At 38.3% G+C, this 14,363-nt stretch overlaps 1 protein-coding gene across 7 annotated transcripts in view; it reads right to left on the bottom strand.

Moving 5' to 3' along the window:
• Positions 1 to 14,363, bottom strand: part of ZNF385B (zinc finger protein 385B) — a 165,441-nt gene that overhangs the window by 87,269 nt on the left and 63,809 nt on the right. The gene's annotated exons all lie outside the window — the stretch shown is intronic.

Raw genomic sequence — 14,363 nt, 5'->3', positions numbered from 1 at the left:
TTAATTCAGGTATGAATACATGACACAGATGAATTCACAAAACACTCCTTTCATCTGAAATTTAAGTAGTAACCCTTTTTCCCCTGAAGGTTTAAGCAGCTTTAAGTGATGAAACGATTATATTTTCCTGTTTCTTTAAAGCAGTACCGGATTGAAACAGCTTTGGATGAATCTTTCCTGAATTTATTCAAATATGAATACACCATCAACCATAAGGATATTTGAATAAGTAATTCCAAAAGATGTCAATGTTCTCTGCAGCCATAGAATATAATTTTGAAATTTGCTCAAATCATTTTGGTATTACAGCACATACAAACATCTTCTCCTCAAAGGCCAAATTTTCAAGTACTGAACAAATCCAAATATTTGTTTGCAAAATCAAGAAATCTGTACATGCATCTGGGATATTTATCTACCTAAATGCAAACTTTTGACATAAATTTTATTTGCACAATGTTCACTACCAGTGCTGCATTACTGAAATTCTTGCTTACCTGTAAAGCTGGTATCATCTTTTCCTTTTTTAAATTACTATCTTTTGGAGAGATCATTGGGAAAGTGAGGGCAGACTACTTCTGTACTTATGGATTATCCTTCTTTACTCAGATACCTCCCACAAGTTCAGAGTCCTGTTCAAACACCTCCCTTCCAGGACCCTTTCTGCCCCCCACTGCTGCCTCTTGTGACTCAGTTCCTGTGACTGCTTCCTCGAAAGTAGGGTCAAGATAGTGCTTGACTACCAGAATGGGTCAGACATCTTCCCTCATCTGCCAGCATTTGCACTGCTCAGCTCTTGCCAAAATTCGTATCTTATTTGGTGCACAAGTTTCCAAGTTTTATTGGGTTTCCCTTCTCAACAGATTCTCTCTCTTCGTGTAACAGAGCTGCATGTTCTGCATAAAGTAGTTTTGATGGGTTAAAGCCAGGATTTTTTTGGTTAGTTGGTTTGTTCATTTGTTGTTCATTGGGGTTTTCTTTTTGGTTTGTTTGTTTTTGTGGGTTTTTTTTCACTTTTTGAATAGACAGAATTTTCTCTTTTACTTTCATCCCAGTCCAACTGTCCCCAAAGGCTTGATGCCAGTTTCTGGACTCCCACTTCTCTCTCTCAGCTGACAAACCATTTTTGGGCTTGCCAGCTGCTAGGCAAAGCTACAGACAGATGATGCCTGGCCAGCACAGACTGCCCATTGCCTATGCCTTGTCTCCCAGGAGACAGGAACAGCCCAAGATTTTTGGGCTGTCTGCACTGCCCAGCAGAGTGGCCCATTCTGTGGGCTCTCAGATAAGCCACACTGGGAAGCCAAAGATAAATGGGAATCTAGACATTACCATGATAATGGTAGCATAGGGAAACTGTGTCTAGGGATGTTTAACAAAGCATCTTGAGGCTACATGGAAGATGCAGGTTGCTCCAATTTCAGACAGGATTAACACATTTCTAAACAAAGATTGCTGAAATCAAGTAAATTAACAACAGGAACAACCAGATTTCTCTCAGGCTTCTCTGTTAAATCTGCTACAACATGTATTTCTGTGCAACACAGCAAATTACTATTGTGATTGTATCTGAACACACAAAATTACAAAGAAGCAAAAGGTCTAGAAAAACCAGAAAGCCATTCCCTACAAAAAAGAATCCAGCACCCAAGGTATAAAACTATGATCATCAAACAAAACATAGAAACGAGGTCACAGACACATATATGGAGAGAAAAAGGACAAGGGATAAATGCTTATGAAGTAGCTGTATTAACAGTCCTGAAGCACATACAAACATGCAACCTAATTTGCTGAAATCTCATCAATTCAATCAGACTAAACTAAATTCTGCACTAATCTTAAATTCTGCCTCACAAAAACACCTCTCCACGCCATTTTCTTGTCTTTAGAAAGTTAAATAAGGTGACAGTAACAAAACATTATGGTCAATGATCACGCATCAGTTTAGGTAAAAAAAAAAAAGAGAGAAATTTAAGTAGTAGTTTTAAAAGCAACGGAATCCTACTGATGCCTTTTCCTGGTCTTAAAATCAAGAGTCATACACGGTTAGAAGGGGAAAAGGGATTTTACCTTGGTATTTATTTTAAGGATCGTTAAGTGCACACATCCAGGTCATATGCATCGAGATGCACACCACTGAGTCTATCTCCAAAGATCTGGTATAACATCATAGGTTTTACTAATTAGCATATCTATCAAAGATTCCCCAATGAGAGGCTCAAGTGAGCCCCTCTCCCCAAGGAACCTTCCCCTGGATGGTTCTATCTTAGTTTACAGAATGTGTTCTGGAGAGGATTTTGGGGTATGGGGCACACTGATCCCTAGCTACGAAGCTTCTAAAATGTTTAGTCTCTTAGCTTGACAAACAAGTCCAAGAATGTAGGCAAAAAGCACTGGGAATACAGAAGCTGTAAAAAGGTATAACAGGGGTAAAAAAGAAAAGGCAAAAATCTTCATGGCATCACTATGAGATGTAATTTACCACATACCAAAGATGATCATCCTTACACAGGACAAAAAGTAATTTAAACACTCAAATCACAGAAAATGAGCATTCTGTTACTATTTATTTCAACAGCTTAAAAACCTACCAATGACATTCCCCAGTCAAGGTTGCCTAGTATTAAAAAAGCCCCCAAAAACATTAAAGGTGTTTTCTACAAGCTGATCATCTAACTATAAACAGGACTTTGAGGACAGAAGAGAGCATTTATGTTTTTGACCTACCAAGGCATCCTAAGAGGAACTTTTTGAATGCATCATGCACATTTGAACACTGCAGTTAAGCAATACTGTATAATCTGCAACACATTAACAACTCTGAAATTTAATAATTTCAAGTTGTTCTTTAAAATACACATGAAGGCATTCCCTATTTCAAATGCTACTAGTAGTTGTGCTTATTAAAACTATTATAAAAATAATAATAGTCAACAGGTTTTAGCAGCATAATGATAAAAGAGAATTAAAGACATGCAATAATTAAACATTAATTTTTTTACAGTGAACCGTCAGTAGGCTCACAAATAAGAAACTTTTATTTTCATTACTTAAGAAATACATACTTCCAATGGACTTGCTAACAAAAATTTTCATTTAGAGCCTTCCTTCAGAAAATGTCATGATTACCATCTAAACTGGAGAAAAAAAGTTCAAATGCTGATTTTGGCATTTGTATTTCTTTGACGCAGTTTACCCAAAGATAAAAAGTATCTAAAAAAAATAGATCCCAGTCACCCCCAGTGCTTATATTTCCAAATTTGACTACTCTGTTCCTAAACTGCAGTAAATGAGTACAGCTTTCACTAATGGATTGCTATTAAAAATAAATCAGCTAAACAGTGCCTGCATTTCTCCTTCCATACAGCTGGAGCAAGCATACAGCGCTCCATTATGCAGCTGCTTGAAAGACAGATTTCAACCTCCACATGGAATTACTTACCCAGAAGCATGTTTCTCTTCTGCAGTTAGTTCAGCAGAATAGAAAGTTCTGCACAATAGATATAGCAAAAAGAATGTTCTCACAAGCTCCTTTTTGACTTGGTGCAAGCCTTGAGTAGGGTTTGAGGTTGTGCTGCTGAGAAATATGCCTTGCCCCACAGAGCTGCTGGGACACTTTACTTCACTCCCATTGGTGAATGATACCTCTTCAGGCAATGCACAAGTGATGCAGACAGGCAGCAGCTGGTGCCACCTTAATTTGAGGCAACAAAACCATAAAGAAAAGAGAAAGTAGTCACTTCTGTAAAATTTTTAAAGTTGACGTATTTTAGTATATAGGTACTGTAATTGGTTTTAAAATAGTTACCTATCTTTCACCAGGAGAAAAACTCCGTACAGAACTAATACAGTGCATCGAGGAAAATTGAAACAGTAGGCAAGTTTTGCAAAAGTAAACATCCCATCTTTCTATAATGCTTAATTTCATTACAGCTGAATTTGTCTGCTCTGATACAAAAGACTTCTTCTAAAGAACTACAAACAGGGAGCTGGTTTGGGACTTTTTATTTAGCCCAAAAGTCACCAAGACCAAACTGGACATGCAATAAAAACATTCAGAATGCTGCTGCTACTATGGCAAGTACCTACTGCTCAGTAAAATTGACCACAGGTACTATTTGCCCAAAATTAAAATTAACCTTTGCTATGAAGAGGAAAAATATCCCTCTTCATATTACAGAGGCAAAAGGCACATAATCTCAAAGCTGGGACTCAAATCAAAAATTTCAAACCAAGAGGATCCTCTCTAATCTGCAGCCCCTCACTTTGGGATGTGCTGTGTCAGTACACATCAGCTGGGGTCTGCAAAGAATTTGTGACTCTTCAAAAGAATTTTTTCAAGCACATCCTAGTACGGATACTTAACAGAAAGAGTTTTATTAACAATAAAATTTAAAAATTATGGGGGAGAGAGAGAGAAAGAAAACATCCCAAATTATTAGGAACAGATTTTTACCTCATGCAGTTTGCAGTTACGTTACATAATTCCTCATTGAGAACTAATGATTACAGAAGAAATCCTGTATATAATCCTTCCACTTTAATGCTTTGTGTTAAATATATAAAGATTTACTTAATCTTCTCATTTGTTTTTTACAAAAGTGAAGGAATGAGAAGAGAGGTAAAAGACTTTAAAAAGCAAACCTCTTGAAAGAAATTTCCATGTCTCTAGAAATACTAGACAGAATTTCTGTGGCAAGATTAAATTTGTACCCAGTCCTGAATAAAGCATATTGTTCCAGTGACAACACTCTTCTCTAGTATGTGACTGTTGGTTACTCAAAACAGCACATACAAAAATTTAGCTTAAACTTAATTTTATTCTACAACCTCCTACTCCTCCCTTCCACTAAAGGGGGATTACTTTTATAATTACCTGCTAACATGAGTTGGCAGCAATTACGTAATTTTGTTACATGTCCCAAAATATTTGGTACTCTTGAAGTCCCTTTCTTAAAAAAAAAAAAAAAAAAAAAAGGGTGGGCATTGCTAGCAGTGGAAAAAATGAATCAGCTTTGACATAAAAAGGCAAATAAAAATCAAACCAAATTAAAAATAAACCTCTCTGATTTTTAAGCAAATCTTGGAAGATGTGACTCATTCTCATTGCACATTGGGATTGGTAACACCAAACTTCTGTGAAATTTTATGTGGGTTTTATATAGACTCTGATGACTTCACAAGATGACCAGTATTCTCAATAAATACTCTGTTCTCTCATGCTGATAGTAATATTAATAATAGCATTTTCTGTGATGACTGAAGGATTTTTTTTAATTTCACTGTTAACTGCAGAAGTGTCTTACACCTTCCATAAGCATGTAGTAGGTTTATGCATTATAGAAAGACAAAACAGCAGGGACTGTAACTCCCCCGAACTGGAGGCATAGCTCCCTCACGCCCACCACTTGCTCAATGACTGCAGTGTCTCTTTTTTTGGCAATGTTTGATAGTTCCTTGCTAAAACCATTACAATGCACTAGTTTTAACCATTTATCTAGTTTAACGTGCCATAGCTCCTTTCCATTTCCCTCTTAACAGCATATATCACCCTGTCTCACAGAAGACCAGACCTTGGTTTCAGAGGAAGGTCTTAACACACTAATCTCAGATTTAATGTGTCAGCCTGCCCTCTAGCTCACATCTAAAATGGGATCTCCAAGCACAAACCATCACAGTGTTAACTGGAGTTTTCTCTTCCCCTCGCTTTAAACAATGCTAACTCCCATCTACGCGACTGATAGCCACTGTCTCAAGATTTTGGAGGTGCCCTGACCTTTTTTGTCTGAGAAGGCCTCTTCAGAGATCCATAACAGCACAGAATGCCTCTTCACATTATGAGCATGATGGACTCTGGGTATTGAGGGCATGCAATGCACTTGTGCAAGCACAACAGAGGTGCTGTGGGTGGGAAGGAAAGCAGAACAGCAGCTGTCGCTGTAGTACCAAGACGGCACAAAGAACGACACGGATCCAGGATCGGGTTCAAAGGCCAGAAATGGCTAGGTTTAATTATATAATTCAGCTTATATAGCTTTGTTCACAAGGGTGGCATAAAACCATTGGATGCTTGACCATCCGCCTCCCAGAGGGATTGGCTGAACAGCGTAACACCCATTTCCAAAGTATTTTTCCCAGTGAACCAAAACAAGTCCATGCAGGTGTGAGTCTACAGAACTTTCTTCCACTGTTTCTCAGCTAAAGCATGAGAAAGGAAAACTTCACAAAATGCTTCAGTAGCTGGAAAATTCCTCTGCTCCTGCTCTTTAGCATCTACAGACAGCAATTCCTTTTGGAACAGCAGTCTGAGGCGGTCATGCGGCTACTGCATTATAGATGAAGAAGTCACGAGGGTGAGGATAGGTGGCTGGAAGAGAAAGGAGAAAGTGGAATACAGAAGAGAAAGGTGTGGGAGGAAGGTTTCAAGACAGTATAATATGTGTGAGAAGAACTCAATGAAAGGGCTAATGTTATTGTACCAGAAAAAGAGATGAAAATAAAGCAAAAACATTAAGATGAAAGTAAAGCAGGCAAAGAACAATAGTGAATTAAATATAAAAATGAATGCATTTTTTTTCCCAAGCAGCTGTGAGGTGCTGACCTCCCATAACACAGTGGTACTATGTTCACTGCAAGTGGCACACCCACACCACACATCTAAGCAAGGGGAAGAGAGAAAAGAGAGCACAAAAGTATGCACACTAGAACCACAGAGCAATAAGAATGGAAAGGCCTCTACAAGAGGTTATCTGAGGCCAAATGCACTCAGGTGTCATTCACAAGCAGCTCCTGTCTAGTCAAAGAAAGAAAAGCTGACACTGAACAGCTCAACTGCCAAGATGCTCAGGTGGTGGCTTTTTTTTTCCTTTTAAACCAAAGCTCATACTTTAAATTCTTCCCTCTGTATTTTTTCTCTTTTATCTGGAGGCTGGAGAAGTGACATTTTGAGCACTTTTAATATTTTACTTATCTCAGCTAACAAGTTTTAATAACAAACAAAAACCACCCAGAATCTAAAAACATCTCTACAAAGCATGTTGTTTTCACTTAGATTCTATGTCCACGCTCTCCCCCACACACTGCTTTGATACAGGCAACTCTCCCTAGCAGAATGGAATATGACATGCTTGTATTTTGGCTGATTAGAAATTTGGAGAATTGTACTGTCAGGATGTGACTGAAGAGAAATGGACAGTATATGCAGATGTGCTTTATTTTCAGATTGAGCACTGACAAAAATCATCCTTCCAAGAAGTCCAAAATTTAGCAGTTCGGACTTCTGTAGAACTAAGTGCCAAACAGCATTAGCACCCTACTGTCAAATTCATAAAAGTCTTCTGCATAGCCATGCCTGGATCCTTTAGGTTTTGCCCTTTGCTTTTCACACACAAGCAACTCTTTCAGCTTGTTCCTGTTCTCAAGGTTTTCTTTTCAGTGCACCATATACTAGCCACATACAGAATTGTTACAGCAAATTTTCACACAAGGGCAATTTAGACAAAAAGTGGGCAATATCTGGTAATAACATAAGAATTAAGAAAAAGACAAAACTTAGTAGCTAAGGTTTGACCTTGTTTTTATCATACTACCCCATCATGATGCTTAATTCTCAACTTTGTTCACCAAATATTTTCACATATGTTTTCAGCAGAAAAATGCTACTGTTATGATCTCAGATATAATGACTATCATGAATATTTCAATGAATTTATAATGATGTGTAGAATATCACACTAATGAAGTAGAAAGACACTCCAGAGATATTGACTTCAACCAATGATTAGTATGTAAAAGAAAGGACCTTTATTCAACAAAGACCAGCGACCCTCCCTATCCCTTGTAATAAAGGATCAGTAATCCAAATTTTATTAAGCACAGGTAGTGCCAAATCACCCATACTTAACTTCTAAAATTCAAAGCAGGGCTCAAAAGCCAAGGTTGAGGTAACTTTGTCAGGAGAATACCAATGCCCTTCAAACGTGGTGGGAAATCCACTGGCCATGCTTGAGCTGTATTTTAATACACTGCACTAAATACAATCCCTAAGAATCATCCCAGTTTGAAGGAGGAAAACAGAAGTTAAGGTGAGGTAGAACAACCAGATCCTACTGTACAGTCACAAAGAACATGCAGAAGATGTGGTCAAGCACATGTCCAGTGAGTAACAGTTAAATCCCTTTCTCAGTAGATAAATTTCACAAGACATGACAAACTCCCAAGGCTTTCCAGAAACATCTCAGAACAGATAAGTATTGAATCAAAGGAGTTCAATTACTCTCCCCTCAGTCTTTTCCCCTCATCAAGTTAATTACAGTGAATTGTGGTACATACTAACACAGACTCAAAGCACAGGCAAGCAACTGTATTCTTTTGAACTCTTAAATCTTAGCCCCCACCAAGACATCTGCACATCCAGTTGTATATATATTACAGCTCTTCCTTTTCCTGTCATCCAGCCCTCATTAAGCTTGGCTCCAGGAGAACGCAAAAAAGCAATATTTCACTCAGCCCCAGATTATGCATAAGGCATATGTCTCATGGCAAGCATAAGCATATTCTTGAAATACATATGAAAGGACTATTAAAAACTATCAGCTCTTGCTGGTGTCTTGTACTTTCATGAAGTAAATTCTGTTTGAATATCTACTTCACACAGATGCATCAAAAAAACCCCACAAAACAAATAAGCAAACAAAAACCCCCTCAACTTTCCCAACAAACCATACTTTTTTTTTTCAGGGACTAATATTCAAAAAGTTTCAACATAGGCAAGAAGCACCAAGACAGTTTTACTGAGAGAATGAAGGTATAAGAAATAAACAACATATCCAGGTATAACATGAGTTGACAGCTCAAACTGACTCCAAATTACCATCTGAGTTTTTTGTTACGAAAAGCGTAGCATCCTGATGCAAGTAAAAACAGAAAAAGAAACTAAACCATATCAAAAACAACATTCAGGACTCACAGGCTCACTAATTAAGGGATCTTATTGGAAGACTTATCCAAGATGTCAGTTACTCTTTCTGTTCCGATTTTAACTTACCACCTCCCTCCTAAATTGACATTCTTGTTTAATGGAAGGGCACAACAGGAAGTTTCTACAGATGAAATCACTTCTGATAAAATGCAGGGCTGGAAGACTGTACAGCCTAATTGTAAGGCAGGTGTTTCAACTGGGTGCAGGTATGACACAGTATGACTCTCTGAGCATTTGTGCTCATCCCCAGTCATAAAACAGAGGCTGAGGAAAGTCTCCTGCCTTCAGGGGCTGAGTTGCTTAACCAGCACAATCCAAGAAACTTGATTTCTACCCATACTCTGTAAATGTGAAGTGAGATGTCTGTTCTGTGGACTCTGTATTGGCTCCAAACTTCTCCCACACAGCCTCTTCACGCTGGGGAGGAATTGCACATTTCCCAAACTCCCTTCAATCTTTCCTCTCAGTTTTCCTTTTCTTGGTCTTTCCATCTATCCTTTCTCTACTTAAATTCACACCCCACTGTGCGTAACTATGATCACACTGGCCTCTCTTCCTTTCTTTTCTCTTCCTGTATACCAAATCCTTTTCCTTTCCAGTGCTGCTTGAGTTAGCAGCTGGGTTTTTTCGGTGGTTTTTTGGGTTTGTTTGTTTTGGTTTGGGTTTTTTTTTTGTTTTGTGTTTTGTCGTTGTTTGTTGTTGTTGTTTTTGGGGTAGGTTTTTTTTGTTTTGTTTTGGGGTTTTTTTTGGTTGTTGTTGGTTTGTCGTTGTTTTTTTTTTTAATTCCCTTTTTTCCCCTACCCACAGGATTGCATAATATCGCATCCTGGAGTCTGGGTTTCAGTATACCTGCAAAACACCAGATCAATGGCACCCATTTCAGAGCCAGCTGAAAAGAAAACACACTCTTGCATCAGCATAACTACACTGCAGACCATGGAAAGGGAGAAAGCTGACAGAATGGAACCACCCAGCACAAATAACCATGCCAGGGTTATTTTGGACATGGAAGATGCATGTGAGATGCTGACCAAGGGCTCTGTGCTGCACTGGGAGGATTGTTTCTGTGGTCAGGCAGCTGCATTCCTGTACTAGGACACAGTCTGCTGTAGTAAATTTTTTCTGAAGCAGATGGATGTTGTTACTCAACAAGGAGACCAGTCTCTCAGAGCATGGTGACACGCAGTAGCTCATTTTTACTTCAGCCTTAGGTGTGAAAGTCATTTAAACTGCTTAACTGACACAAGACATGGGGTTAATTTTTCTTGGCAGCCAGCCTTCTTTTTTTACAAAGTCATCAAATTGTGTACATGGGCTTTGCAGAGATGGTGTGTGTTCAGACACACCAGAATTAGTAGTAGATTTACACCAGCTGAAATCCATCCCCAGAGGTTTGCAGGTTCACAGATGCACACAGTCGTTCAAACATTTCTGAGACTCCATAAGTTTATATATATCTACTATAAACATAAGCATATGCTCCCAAAGCTGTGTATGAACAAGTGCAAGATATGCAGAAGCTTGGCTGAAAATTTCCAGGCACTGGATAGAACAGAAAACAACCCACCCCAGCTCCAGGAACAGCACTGCAGTAGTGGCTTCACTGTCAAACCTCCACCTATACCATTTCAATGGAAAATTCCATCAGTTTGCTCTGCAGCTTCCAAAGCTAACAGTTCTAAAAACATCACAGGAATTGTGTAGGTTATGTTACTACAGCTCAAAAATCACAGCAACATTTTAGAGGAATTCATCCTGAAACATTAACTCGGACTCCTGTTATATTTTACAAGCATTCTGTACAGGTTATATTCGCACTGTATACATGACATCCTCCCTTTCTTCATCTGGATAAAATACTAATCTTGAAATTTTAACCTCTAAGGTTCTCCCTTGATACCTCAGCTGCCTTTTTTCACGTGCATTTGGGTATGTATTTCCTTCAGGGCGTCTGAAATGTACCTGTTCTATCCCTTTGTGACAACATGCTCACAACAAGACATCCTTTCTTTAAGGGGGCTCTCAGTCAGCTAATCCAAGTTCTCTGGAGACATTTAAAGAAGTGATAGCATTAAGTAAGGTCATTCCAGGCACCTGTTATGAATTTTCAAGCAACCTAATTTAATTAATCATAGACTGAAGTAATTTGGATTTGCTCAGTCAGATTGGCATGTATTTTCTCTGATTTTCTTGAAACAAGTTTGTTTGGACTTCAGCAGATTCACAGCACTGCAGTCAGTCTGCCACCCTTTTGGCAAAGTACCAACATACTGCAATGCATGACAGGATGCAGATTTATTCCCATAAAAACATAACTGAGCTTTTAAATGTCATACAGAAAACAGATAAGCATTGCAAAATTATTTTTAATACATGCATATGCATTTTTTAATTTAAAAATCTTATTTGATCTAGGTTATTTCAACATTATTATTAACTGAATAAAAATATCAAAGCGTAAAGCCATTTGACTAAGCTTTCCCTAATATGATGATTATTCCTGAGGGCTATTTCACTATTATCTGCCATTCAACCCAGTTTCCCAAAGCACTGATCCTCTGAAACTACACAGAAGCCAAAAGAAACTGCAGATACTGTGTCCTTGGAAAACTAGGCCAGCTGTCTTTCTGCAATTCTTTAGCTTCACCTCAGTTTAAGTCTGAATTAAAAGAAATCACAACCTATGCTCTCGTTAAATGAATGGTACGGAACCACAGTTGCAATCACACCTGCTCATACAGTTCTAATTTAGGCTGCCCTGATAAGCTGGTTTCCCCCAAAAATACAGGAATGACCTACTAGAATGAATGAGGCTTACATGCGCCCTGCTTGTAAGCGACTCTGTGAGACAGCTTTTGTTGAGCAAGCCAGTTCACTGGGGAAGCTCTGTGCATTGGCACACAATGAAACATGAAGAACAAACATCCAGGACCAGATGAACTAAAAACAGCTGAATGAGATGGACTATGCAGTACAGCCAGCATCTCCTTTAGCCGCAGAACATTTTGGCACCTAACAGCACTTAAATTTAATGGAAAATAGACACAATTTACTTTGTCTTTTAAACATATAAGGACTCTCTCATTGAAAAAGTCTTCTGGATAAATGAACATTTCATCTAAAGTTTTGTTATCAGCTCTCTCTACCAACGTACAAAATTATTCCCATGAATCCCTCACTTTGCATATTTATGTCTGGCCTGTTGGGCTCAGCAAAAAACGTGGTGGACATCACTCAGTATTTTCCAGTTTAATAAAATCATAGTAGTTGTGTTCTTAAAAAGCAGCTGGAAGTTTAAAAAAGTAGTTTTAATTGAATTGACCAGAGGACCACTTTCTGTAAATGAGTCAGTTTATGAAGTCTGCTCATTTTGACAGCTGTAGAACCATACTACACACCAGGGAAAGGTAAGTTACATCATAATGACTACCAATATATTTACAATTATAGTAAGATCACTTCTGTGTCTCCTTTAGAAACAAATAGTAAATTGATTATATAAATATTGTCTGGATAGATTAACTGGGTAGCTTGGGTTTGCTGTCTGCACTACAATATTGCTGGTTAAAACAAGTACCTTGCAAGTGCCTTCACTTAGTGAAGGGGCAGTACAAGAAACAACCTCACCCACTTTCAATGTATCTGCATTTATTTAATCATGATATTATCTTATTATTTCTGTATTGCACATACTTCTAAGCCTTCATGCCCATTGGTCTACTGAGCATGTCAGGTATCTTCTTTCATTTCACTGATTTCAGAGGAAGATTTAGTGGATGCACAGTGGTTTAGCAGACTTAGTAGAAGATGAACAAAAATGGCTGAACTCAGAACTTAACCTTATGTTTCCTCTTCTCAATATCATATTTTTTAGATATAAAATAACAGTTTTAAGAATTTTCTTAAAAAAATTTTCTCCTGAGATGGAAACTTGAGAAAGAGTAAAACTGACTTGACTTCAAAAAACACCACACATACAGGTAAATGAGTGTTTAATCTGGCATCTCAAATCATTAACTATATGTTGTGTATGAGAAAACAACTGCTTTAGAAAGAAGTATAGGTTTCATATAAAAGGTAACTCCCAGAAAGGAAAAGCCTGTACAATTAACTCACTATGAAATCCTACAATCCAAGACCTTACATCCTTCAATATCAATTTGAAGAATACAGACTACCAAAGCATATTCTGTCTTTAGGGGATTAACCTGCACAGGGCAGCCATTATCAAATACATCACAAGAAAGGGGTGAGTACCTCCTGAACCTAGAAAAGGACCCTTCCAGAAAATTTCTGCTGTCTTTGGAAATAAACTTAACCTTCAGCCAAGCAATTCTCTCCCATAACTGTAAATAAACATGAAAGATTGGCAGCAACAGAACTGTGAAATATTAGTAGTTACACATTAAGAAATCGGCAAAAAGATAACTCAGTATTTTGGTTTTGGACATCTCTGAAGTCAGGCACAACAAGTGCTCTTCTGTCTACTCCTCCCAAACAGTTCCCGTTAATTTGTTTCAGTCAGCATTGCTGGCTTCTGACAAGAGAAAAACTGACTAATGAGACAAGTGTTTCTTACCAGAGCCAGATTTGGATTTAGACTGAAACTTGAGATGAAAAGAAAAGCCAGAGTAGCTTTGTCACAACCCTTTATATAACCTTCTATTTTCATACATGAAACAGAGTGACATGAAGACCAGCACCAAAATACATCTTGCAACCTCAACTCTACTTGTTGAGGAAGACAGATATCCTCACTTTTCCTCACAGAGAAATGGCCATCATCCATCAATAACAACTCACATATAACGAACAGCATAAAATAGAAACCACCTCTGACATAACTGGCTGTGAATCCAAACACAGAGATTGCACAACAGTTTAAACTCTGGTCATTTCAGTCACTTTGAAATCTCAGTATGGAAAAAAAAAAAAAAAAAAGTTCAATCTTAATTAAGATTAATCTGTAATCCTCAATCCACAGGGGCTTTATAAACAGACAGAGATGTCATCATCCCAGTCTTCTCAGTGCTTGTCAGGCTGCACCCACAGTACTGTGTACACTTCTAGTCCCTACAAACCAAGAAAGATGTGAACAGAGTGGAGAGGTCCAAAGAAGGCCATTAATGGTGATCAAACGGCCGGAGAACCTGCCCTGTAAGGAAAGACTGAAGGAGTTGGACTTTTCTCCCTGGAAAAGAGAAGGCTTAGGTGAGAACTCATAACAGAATTTCAGTACTTAAAGGACAGTCACAAAGGCTCTTTCTCCATGAGGATCCACATGGAGAAGACAAGGTGTGAGCAGTGTGGGAGATGCTTCATCTTGACATGAGAAAAAATTACAGTGAGATGAGAATGCACTGCAGCAACCTCCCCAGGA

The sequence above is a fragment of the Corvus moneduloides genome, chromosome 7 (genome assembly GCF_009650955.1).
Source record: "Corvus moneduloides isolate bCorMon1 chromosome 7, bCorMon1.pri, whole genome shotgun sequence".
Taxonomy (NCBI): domain Eukaryota; kingdom Metazoa; phylum Chordata; class Aves; order Passeriformes; family Corvidae; genus Corvus; species Corvus moneduloides.
This window is presented reverse-complemented; position numbering and strand designations above follow the sequence as displayed.